Below are 11,331 nucleotides of genomic sequence, written 5' to 3'. Positions count from 1 at the left end.
GAAAATGCACTAGTTATAGCAAATACCCTTTTCCAACAACACAAGAGAAGACTCTACACATGGATATCACCAGATGGTCAATACCAAAATCAGATTGATTATATTCTTTGCAACCAAAGATGGAGAAGCTCTACACAGTCAGCAAAAACAAGACCAGGAGCTGACTGTGGCTTAGATCATGAGCTCTTCTATAGCCAAAGTCAGACTTAAATTGAATAAAGTAGGGAAAACCACTAGGCCATTGAGGTATGACCTAAATCAAATCCCTTATGATTATATGGTGGAAGTGACACATAGATTCAAGGGAAGTGGCAAATAGATCTGATAGAGTGCCTGAAGAACTATGGATGGAGGTTTGTGACCTTGTACATGAGGTGGTGACCAGAACCATCCCAAAGAAAAAGAAATGAGAAAAGGCAAAATGGTTGAGGAGGCCTTAAAAAATAGCTGAGAAAAGAAGAAAAGCTAAAGGAAAAGGATAAAAGGAAAGATATACTCAACTGAATTCCAAAGAATTCCAAAGAATAGCAAGGAGAGATAAAATCTTCTTAAGTGAACAATGTAAAGAAATAGAGGAAAACAATAGAATGGGAAAGATTAGAGATCTCAAGAAAATTAGAGATATCAAGGGAACATTTCATGCAAAGATGGGCAAAATAAAGACAGAAACAGCAAAGACCTAACGGAAGCTGAAGAAATGAAGAAGGGGTGGCAGGAATACACAGAAAAACTGTACAAAAAAGGTCTTAATGACCTGGGTAACCATGATGGTGTGGCCACTGACCCCGAGCCAGACATCTGGAGCATGAGGTCAAGTGGGCCTTAGGAAGTAACACTACGAGCAAAGTTAGACGAGGTGATAGAATTCCAGCTGAGCTATTTCAAAGTTAGACGAGGTGATAGAATTCCAGCTGAGCTATTTCAAAGTTAGACGAGGTGATAGAATTCCAGCTGAGCTATTTCAAATCCTAAAAGATGATACTGTTAAAGTGCTGCACTTAATATGCCAGCAACTTTGGAAAATTCAGCAATGGCCACAGGATTGGTAAACGTCAGTTTTCAATCCAGTCTCAAAGAAGGGCAATGCCAAAGAATGTTCAAACTACTGGGCCAATTGCAATCATTTCAGATGTGAGCAAGGTAATGCTCAAAATCCTTTAAGCTAGGCTTCAGCAGCACATTTGTTATAGCCATGCTTTCCGGGAAACAAACTATTGTCCTTCACTCAGAAGGACAATACAGATAGTGGAGTGCAGTTTATTACACCGGCGGGCCCAAGGCAGAGTCTCCTCTTAGCCAAGGACCCTGATCAGCATTTGTGAAAATCTTTTATACCCCACGTGTACATGTCCAAACCCACCACCCCAATCCCTTGATGCTTACAAAGGAAGGGTAAATACAATCACAATAACCCCATCATTCACATGTTATGTGTTCAAACAGTTAATCAATAAGCAATCAAGCATTACATTCCAACCAGTTAATAACTGATAAGCCTGTGCTTATATTCTGATAGATACTGTCTGGAGGCAGGGGTGATTAGTGTCTGTTTTCTCTTAGGTGATGGGTAACCTGGATGTGATCTTCAAGATTCCCCTGCCCAGAGGGGGTCTTATCCTTCCATTGTCATTCCCATAGGCACTAAGCAGAGAGTTCAGAGTCCACTGGAGAGGTGGCTGTGCACGATCAGCACCGACAGGCCTGAGATGGAGTCCAGGCCCTATGAATTCCTTCTTCACATTAACTGACAACTTCCAGATTTTCAAGCTGGACTTAGAAAAGGCAGAGGAACCAGAAATCAAATTGCCAATATCCGTTGGATTATAGAAAATGCAAGAAGATTCCAGGAAAACATCTACTTCTGCTTCATTGATTACACTAAAGCCTTTGACTGTGTGGATCACAAAAAAATGGAAAATTCTTAGAGATGGGACTACCAGAGCACCTTACCTGCTTCCTGAGAAATCTGTATGCAGATCAAGAAGCAACAGTTAGAACCAAACTTGGAACAACAGACTGGCTGAAATTTGGGAAAGGAGTATGTCAAGGCTGTATTTTATCAACCTGCTTATTTAACTTCTATGCAGAGTACATCATGTGAAATGCTGGGCTGGATGAAACAAAAACTGGAATCAAGATTGCAGGGAGAAATATCAACAACCTCAGATATGCGGATAATATCACCCTAATAGCAGAAAACAAAGAAGAATTAAACCACCTCTTGATGAGAGTGAAAGAGAAGAGTGAAAAAGCTTGCTAAAAACTCAACATTCAAAAAACAAAGAACATGACATCCAGTCCCATCATTTCACGGCAAACAGATGGGGGAAAAATGGAAACAGTGACAGATTTTATTTTGGGGGCTCCAAATTCCATGAAATTAAAAGATGCTTGCTCCTTGGAAGAAAAGCTATGACAAACCTAGATGGCGTATTAAAAAGTGAAGACATAGCTTTGTCAACAAAGGTCTGTAAAATCAAAGCTATGGTTTTTCCAATAGTCATGTATGGATGTGAGAGCAGAACCATAAAGAAGACTGAGCATCAAAGAGTTTATGCTTTCAAACTCTGGTGCTGGAGAAGACTCTTGAGAGTCCCCTGGACAACAAGGAGATCAAACCAGTCAATCTTAAAGGAAATTAACCCTGAATATTCATTGGAAGGACTGATGCTGAAACTGAAGCTCCATTACTTTGGCCACCTGATTCAAATCGCCAATTCATTGGAAAAGATCCTGATGCTGGGAAAGATTGAGGGCAGAGGAGAAGAGGATGAGATGGTTGGATGGCATCACTGACTCAACGGACATGAATTTGAACAAACTCCAGGAAATAGTGAAGGACAGGGAAGCTTGGCATGCTGCAGTCCATGAGATCTCAAAGAGTGTGAGATGATTTAGTGACTGAACAACAGTTGATTAAGTCGGTAAAGAATCCACCTGCAATACAGGAGACACCTGTAATGCAGGAGACCTGGTTTTGATCCCTGGGTCAGAGATCCCCTGGGGCAGAAAATAGCAACTCACTCCAGTATTCTTGCCTGGGAAATCTCATGGACAGAGGAGCCTGGTGGGCTACAATTCCATGGGGTTGCATAAAACAGATGCGACTGAGTAAATAAAAACAACAACATACTTGACTTACAATGTTGTATTAATTTCTGCTGTACAGAAAATTGACTCCATTGTGTGTGTGTGTATTTTATATTTATATATATATATATTTCTCTTTATTTCCATTATGGTTTATGGCAGGATATTAAGTATAGTTCCCTGCGTTACACACTAGGACCTTGCTGTTTATCCATTCAATATATAATAGGAAATAATTTCAGAGTAGAGCTGGACCCAGTTTTCTGGCAGCAGGATGGCTATGGGCCAGGGCAGGGATGCACTGTTGCTGGGTGGGAACTGATGCCAGCCCCAAGAAGAACCTTGCACGGCCAAGTATAGGGAGCGAGGGACTTTCTTGGCTGAGATGGATGCACAAGCAGTTGGATGTGTTCAAGACTAACCTGGAAGAATATGTCAGTAAACCCAAGCAGGGGTCTGGAAGAACAATCCTGAATTCCAGATGCAGTTCCAGGACATGTGTGCTACTGCTGGGGTGTATTCTTTGGCTTCTGGGAAAGGATTTTGGTCTGAGACCCTAGGTGTGGGAGACATCTATTACAAGCTGGGTGTCTAGATTGTCCAAGTGTGCCTGGCCCTGAAGCAATGGAATGGAGACCTGATAACTCTGGAGGGACTACATGACATCAACAGGTGTTAAAAGGAAAGGTCAAATTCACCCAGGATGTCAGCCAAGATGACCTGATTGGGGCCATCAAGAAGCTGAAGGCACTCGGCACTGGCTTTGGCGTCATCCCTGGGGGTGACACTGACCTCCCTCGGTCTGTCCCGCTGAGCTAAACATGGATCATGCTGTGGTGCTGTAGGTGGCAGGGGCAATGGCTCTGTGGCTGTCAGTGATATCAAAGTCAGTCTTTTTTTTTAAGTATTTATTTGTGTTTGGCTACGCTGGTCTTTGTTGCTGCAGGAGCCTCCCTCGAGTTGCAGTGTGGTGCACGGGCTTCACGGCAGTGGGTTCTCTTGTTGCGGCTCCCAGATTCAGTAGATGTGGTGCACAGGGCCTTAGTTGCTCCGCAGCATGTGGCATCTTCCCACACCAGGAATTGAACCCGTGTCTCCTGCATTGGCAGGAGAATTCTTTACTGCCGAAGCCCCTACCAAAGCCAGTCTTAAATGGGAGATGGAGCGAGCAAGGCAAGTGCTAGAACACCTGCTGAAGGAAGGGCTGGCTTGGCTGGATCTGCTGGGCTCCAGGGGAGACCTACCACTGGATGCCAGGGCTCCCCTCTGACCTCTAGATGCCCAGGAGAGTACAGCTGAGGAGATCAGAGAGGCCCACTGCTGACTGCGAATGCTGAAGTGGGCACAGCCGCGGGCACAGAGAGAGGAGTTGATGGTGAATAAAACCTGGACAACTTTGTTTTCAAAAAGAACTTCCCTGATGGTCTAGTGGTTAAGAGTCTGTACTTCCACTGGAGGAGACGCAGGTTCGAGCCCTGGTCTGGGAAGACCCCACATGCTTCAGAGCAACAAAGCCCATGCACCATAACTCACAAATGAGCCCACGCTCTAGAGGCTGGGAGCCACAACTATTGAAGCCCACGTGCCTTGAGTCTGTGCTCCCCAACAAGTGGAGCTCCCACAAAGAGAAGGCCACACCCCACAACAAAGAGTAGCCCCTGCTCATTGTAACTGGAGGAAAGCCTGGGTAGCAATGGAGACCCTGCACAGCCAAAAATAAGTAAATATAGAAAATGAAAAAGACTCCCTAACCCATCAGAAAAAAAAAAAAGTACAGGAGGACTTCCCTGATAGTCCAGTGGTTAAGATTCTGTACTTTCACTGCAGGGGGTGACGGTTCAATCTAAGAACTAAGATCTCACAAGCCCTGAGATGACCCCCCCCAATTTTTAAAAATATACACATCTAAAACATTATTTCTAAACAGTTCACCTTAGAAGCTCTTATCTCATTTACTCAGTTTTGCTACTTATGACATATATGATGATATGACATATATCATCATACCAAGTTAATTTTTCTTCTCTTTGTTAAAAATTGAAGTGTAGTTGATCTACAATGTTGCATTAGTTTCTGAGGTATAGCAAAGTGATTCAGACAAATATATATAATCAATATATATATATATATAATTTTCAGATTTTTTTCCAATATAGCTCACTACAAGATAATATTGTAGTAAGATAAAAGATAGTGAATATAGTTCTCTATGCTATACAGTAGGACCTTGTTTATCTATTTTACATATAGTAGTTTGTATCCAGTATTTTGGTTATCTGATGTGAACAGCTGACTCACTGGAAAAGTCCCTGATGCTGGGAAAGACTGAGGGCAAAAGAAGAAGAAGGCATCAGAGGATGAGATGTTTGGATGGCATCACTGATGCAATGGACGTGAACTTGGGCAAATTCTGGGAGATGGTGAGGCATAGGGAAGCCTGGCATGCTGCAGTCCATGGGGTCGCAAAGAATCAGACAAGACTGGGTTGCTGAACAATAACAAGTTTGTACCTACTCATCCCTGCCTATGAGTAGCTATGGTTCAGACATCCAAGGAAATAACCAGGGGACACTATGGGTATAATTTCAGACTAGTCCTTGCATTGCCAAGAACTTGAGTTTTCTGAGTTGTGTCAGACTTGGATGCCACCAGACATTCTGAAAACAATGTCTGCTGGAAGCTAGTAACTGCAATCTTACTTTTTATAAAGCCAGACAGCTGGCTACTTGACTATACGTCTCCCCAAAGTGCCAGGTCCAGAGTGGGTTTCAGGCCTATTCTTCTGAAAAGAAATGAGATGTATTTTGTCTATTAAGATTCCAGTTGTCACTTCCAACTACTTCTACTTGGGTCTGTTGCCCCAAAATGACAGACCAAGGGATTGAGGTTTTAATCATACAAGACTCAGGTCTAGGACCTGGTACTCAGAAATACTTCCAGTTCAGTGTCTATTCTTCAGACTGAGGCAGCACTATGCCCCATTTCAACAGGAAGTTACCAGAGCCATAGCTGCCCAGTTCCCTGTATTAAAGTGAGGAGGAGTGTACGGGGTTTTGGGGTCTTTCTGTCTTCTGTTTCTTGTTTGTAGGATATACACTTCATTCAGCCTCTTTGATAGTCTCTGAGTTCCAAAAGGCAGATTCAAATAGTTGCTGATCAGGGAAGGGACGGGATACAAAAACAGGGGAGGAACAGTCAAGTGAGTTTGAGTAAACTCTGGCAGTTGGTGATGGACAGGGAGGCCTGGCATGCTGCAGTCCATGGGGTCTGAAAGACTGAACTGAACTGAACAGGCAAGTGGTAGTACAGCCTTAGGGCAGGGTCCCGTTTCCTACTCAAGGAATATGCATAATAATACCTTTGAGTTCTTTGGCAGAACTGGAGCCCCACCCAGGTGGAGGACGGTAACTTCAGGCTGAGCACAGGATTCCTGGAGCACCGCCCTCTTGCCTCTCACCAACCAATCAGAACAAAGTCACACACCCTGCCGCCCTCACCCCAAATTGTGCCTTCCTTCCCTGGGCCCTGTTTGGCCCCTGTCTATTTCATGGTTTCAGGCTAACTGGCTGTTATTAGAAGGGTGAATGCTGGTTTCAGATCCAGCCCAATTGGTAAAGAATCTGTCTACAATGTGGGAGATTGATCCCTGGGTTGGGAAGGTCCCCCGGAGAAGGGAAAGGCTACCCACTCCAGTATTCTGGTCTAGAGAATTCTGGTCGCAAAGAGTTGGACGTGACAAAGTGACTTTCACTTGCTTTTCTTTCTTTCATATCTAGATTTAGATTAGGTAGAGAGAGACTTCTGCTCTGCTAGGCAGGACTATGCCCATGCACAGCAGCAAGAAGTTACAGAAGAAAGAGACCTCCATCCCAATCCCCAAAAAGTATGTTGAGTATGAAGTCTCCCAGGGGGAGTTAGGTGAAACACACTGAAGGACTGCCCGCCATAGCCAGGCACCATAGTAACCATTTGCATGAGTTATTTTACAACAGGAGATCTTGCTAAAGAACACGGAACTAACAAGCCACCACCAACTGGAAGAGTTTGGGAAAGGTCAAAAGAAGACCGCGTGTCCTACCACCTCCCAAAATCCTTCTCGATGGCGTTCATCTTGGCTGGGCAGTGTCTGTGCCATGAGGAAGGACGCTGAGTCAAAACAAAGACTTGGCCAAAGACAACCCAGAAACTAATCCCATCAACATGAAACCTGAGGCTGTGAGCCAAGTGGCGGAACAGTTCTCCTGGGTTCCCCTATCCTGCTGATCTCCACCTGGGCACCCCTTCCCAATAAAGTCTCTTGCTTTGTCAGCATGTGTGTCTCCTCAGACAATTCATTTCCAAATATTAGACAAGAGCCCACTATTGGGTACTGGAAGGGGTCCCTCTTCCTGCAACAAAAGTTTAAAATGAGGGTGCCATGTGCTCACTCGTGTCCAATCCTTTGCGACCTCATGGACTGTAGCCCACCAAGTTCCTCTGTCCATGGAATCTTCCAGGCAAGAATACTGGGGTATGTTGCATTTCTTCCTCCAGGGGATCTTCCCAACCCAGGGATTGAACTCGAGTCTCTGGTGTCCCTTGCATTGCAGGCAGATTCTTTACCCATTAAGCCATCCAGAAAGCCCAGACTTGAGCATATGCCATTTCATTTTTTTCCCCAGTATATTTTTGTGATAGATTCTTAGAATGGGATTCCTGAATCAAGAGGTACATGCATATATTTAACTATACTCATTAATCAACAGCTCCTCTCTTTTTCCTCCCCATAGCCCATGGTAACCACAGGGATATAAAGTTTTTCAAGAACCACAAAACAGAAACCTCAAACTGATGATAAAGATAAAGATAAAGGTATCTTTATCCTTATATCTGTGGCTTTGAGTTTCCTGAATGATATCAAGATAACTTTTCAATAGACAAGTTTTCTTGAATCAAAGTTTATTAATCTTGTTTTGTTTTAATTTTTTCTCTGAATCACAAAAGTAGTAGCTCTTATAGAAATTTGTAAAACAAAGATACAAATATAAAAGTAAGAATCATGCAATTCCAGCAGCAGAAGATTACCAGTAACCATTTTGATATGTTTCATTCATTCGTCCAAATTTTCTTTTTCATTCTTCTGTTTGTTCCAGAGAGAGCGCCATATAAGCTCATGTAGTAGGTATGTGCATACAGATAGATTTATATATGAGGCTTCTCCGATGGCTCAGCAGTAAAGAATCAGCCTGCAATGGAGGAGCCGCAGGAGACATGGGTTCGACCCCTGAATCGGGAAGATCCCCTAGAGGATAGGATGGCAATCCACTCCAGTATTCTCGCCTGGAAAACCCCCATGGACAGAGGTGTCTGGCAGGCTACAGTCCTTGGGGTCGCACTGAGTCAGACACAACTGAAGCAATTTAGCACACACACACACACTTTTCTACATGGCTCTCTGTCTGTTGTGTGATCTGTAATGATAAAGGTAGGATTACACTGCAAATGCCTGCTTTTTAAAGTATTTTAAAATGGCCATCAAATATTTTTCAAAAACACTCTCTATTAGAATGAACATGTATGAAAATTTCATAATGTTTTAATTGCTGTATATATACACTGTTTCTAGATTTTTATTATTAAGGATACATTTTGTGTATAAATCTTATCTGAGAAGTCTATTTTCTTAGTGTTATTACTAGAAATGGGTTTCTGGGTCAAAGGATGTACTCGTCTGTATCAGGATTCACTCTTCTATTATTTGTGGTCTCACGAGTTGGACCATGTACACAGATTCACAAACTCCCCTGTATGTATAAAGTTATTTTATCTTCTGCAGTCAAATTCTCTTTCCCTGAGCTATACCCCCTATTTTATCTTCTAATCATAGAAGAGCACTCTCTTATATCACCTAAAGAAATCATTTTATTCACCAAACATTTGTAGCAATCTTTTGTCAATAGACCAGGATGAAACCTGCAGATTAGACTGAGATCAACTCTGTCGTTTAGTCACTAAATCGTGACCAACTCTTTGCAACACCATGGACTGTAGCATGCCAGGCTCCTCCCTCATGGGATTTTCCAGGCAAGAATACTGGAATGGGTTGCCATTTCCTTCTCCAGGAGATCTTCCTGATCCAGGGATTGAACCATGTCTCCTGCTTAGCAGCGAGCCACCAGGGAAGCCCAAGGCCAACTCTAGATCACAGTTAATTAATATGCTTAACTCACCCTTAGGAAATGAGATGATTTGGCTCCATTCACATTGTGGCATATTCCCTCTCACTCAGCATGTTCAGTGGAGGCACCACTGGACCAGACTTGTAATTTCAGTTCAGTTCAGTTGCTCAGTTGAGTCTGACTCTTTGCAACCCCATGGACTGCAGCACACCAGGCCTCCCTGTCCATTACCAACTCCTGGAGCTTACTCAAACTTATGTCCATCAAGTCGGTGATGCCATCCAACTATCTCATCCTCTGTCACCCCCTTTTCTCCTCCCTTCTTCAATCTTTCCCAGCATCAGGGTCTTTTCCAGTGAGTCAGTTCTTCTAATCAGGTGGCCAAAGTATTGGAGTTTCAGTTTCAGCATCAGTCCCTCCAATGAACATTCAGGACTGATTTTCTTTAGGATAGACTGGTTGGATCTCCTTGCAGTCTAAGGGACTCTCGAGAGTCTTCTCCAACACCACAGTTCAAAAGCATCAATTCTTTGGTGCTCAGCTTTCTTTATAGTCCAACCCTCACATCCATACATGACTACTGGAAAAACCATAGCTTTGACTAGATGGGCCATTGTCAGCAATGTCTCTGCTTTTTAATATGCTGTCTAGGTTGGTCATAGCTTTTCTTCCAAGGAGCAAGCATCTTTTAATTTAAGTTACTTTAAATATGTTAATTAAGGAGAGAGTAGGTATTTAGTATATTTGGTGATGGGACTTCTCCTGTAGCTCAGCTAGTAAAGAATCCGCCTGCAATGGGGGGTTCGATCCCTGGGTTGGGAAGATCCCTCGGAGAAGGGAAAGACTACTACACTCCAGTATTCTGACCCAGAGAATTCCATGGACTATATAGTCCATGGGGTCACAAAGAGTCAGACTGGACTGAGCGATGTTCACTCACTCACATATTTGGTGATGGTCTCGATACTCCAGTTATTTAATATAACTGGAAACAAACTGTTCTGCAAAATGAGCTTTGCAGATAATGAGGATAACCAGTTAAAGCAGTCGAGTCTGAAGTGCAAAAGTTCCAATATTGAAAGCAGATTCCCTAATTTCTTAATTATAATGGATCTAGCACAGATGGTAAAGAACCTGCCTGCAATGCAGGAGACCTGGGTTTGATTCCTGGGTGGGGAAGATCCCTGGAGGAGGAAATGGCAATCCACCCCAGTACTCTTGCTTGGGAGGTCCCATCGAGAGAGGAGCCTGTCGAGCTACAATCCATACGATAGGAAAGAGTTGGACACAACTGAGCGACTAACACTTCTAACAGTATAAATGAGTTTTCCTCCATGCATATTGATTGTGAAGCTCCTCGAAAGCAGAAGTCTTTCTCCCTAGATTTATGTGGGATATTTCATTCCCCATTGCCCATGAAGACCTTCAGAAGAAAGAAAACGTTTTTTATCCCATGTTTTCGAGAGTCTGAAACCCATAATCTGTTTGGACAAGCCTTAACTGGATACCTGTTTTATGCCAGGCAGGCCAGTGCTGGGTGTTCAAGAGGAGAGACTTCGGTTTTGGTTTGAGAAGCTCACTCCTCAAAGCAAGGGGAGAGTGACCTCAGAGTATGGCAGGTGGATGCCGGGAGCCTCAGGTTTTCCTCCAAGGAGGCAGACAGGGGTTTGGCACCATGTAGAAATAAATGTGAACTGGGGCTCTCCAACTTCTTGGTTCTTAGCTTCTCTGAGCTTCACTTTCTTCTTGTGAAAATCAGAACATCAGGGGTCTGAGGCACAGTCGTGCACCCGACGCCCTTAGTACACTTAGCAGGTGACATGCAAGGTCACCTTAGTTGCCACTATTTTTCCGAGGGCTTGGGGAGGAGTTCGGCTCTCAGAACCAGTCATGACTAATTGGGTAGGGCTATCACCGGGAACAAAGGGGAACAGATGCGTGTCATCTATTTTCGACACGGAGCACCTACGTGTACCCTTGGAGGACTCGATGCCTCCACCAGATGAAGAGCCTGAGGTTGGGAGGGAGCGCGGGTGGGGGGCTTGCTTAGACGCAGCTGCAGCCGGGCTCCCCTTTCCCACCG

General features: G+C 43.8%; 1 pseudogene; it reads left to right on the top strand.

The window, feature by feature from the left end:
* Positions 1 to 3,386: 3,386 nt before the first annotated feature.
* Positions 3,387 to 4,414, top strand: LOC110123965 (vacuolar-sorting protein SNF8 pseudogene; annotated as a pseudogene).
* The last annotated feature ends 6,917 nt before the right edge of the window (positions 4,415 to 11,331 follow it).

The sequence above is a fragment of the Odocoileus virginianus genome, chromosome 33, assembly GCF_023699985.2.
Source record: "Odocoileus virginianus isolate 20LAN1187 ecotype Illinois chromosome 33, Ovbor_1.2, whole genome shotgun sequence".
NCBI lineage: Eukaryota > Metazoa > Chordata > Mammalia > Artiodactyla > Cervidae > Odocoileus > Odocoileus virginianus.
The sequence above is the reverse complement of the archived record's forward strand: the minus strand, read 5'-3'. Positions and strand labels throughout refer to the sequence as shown.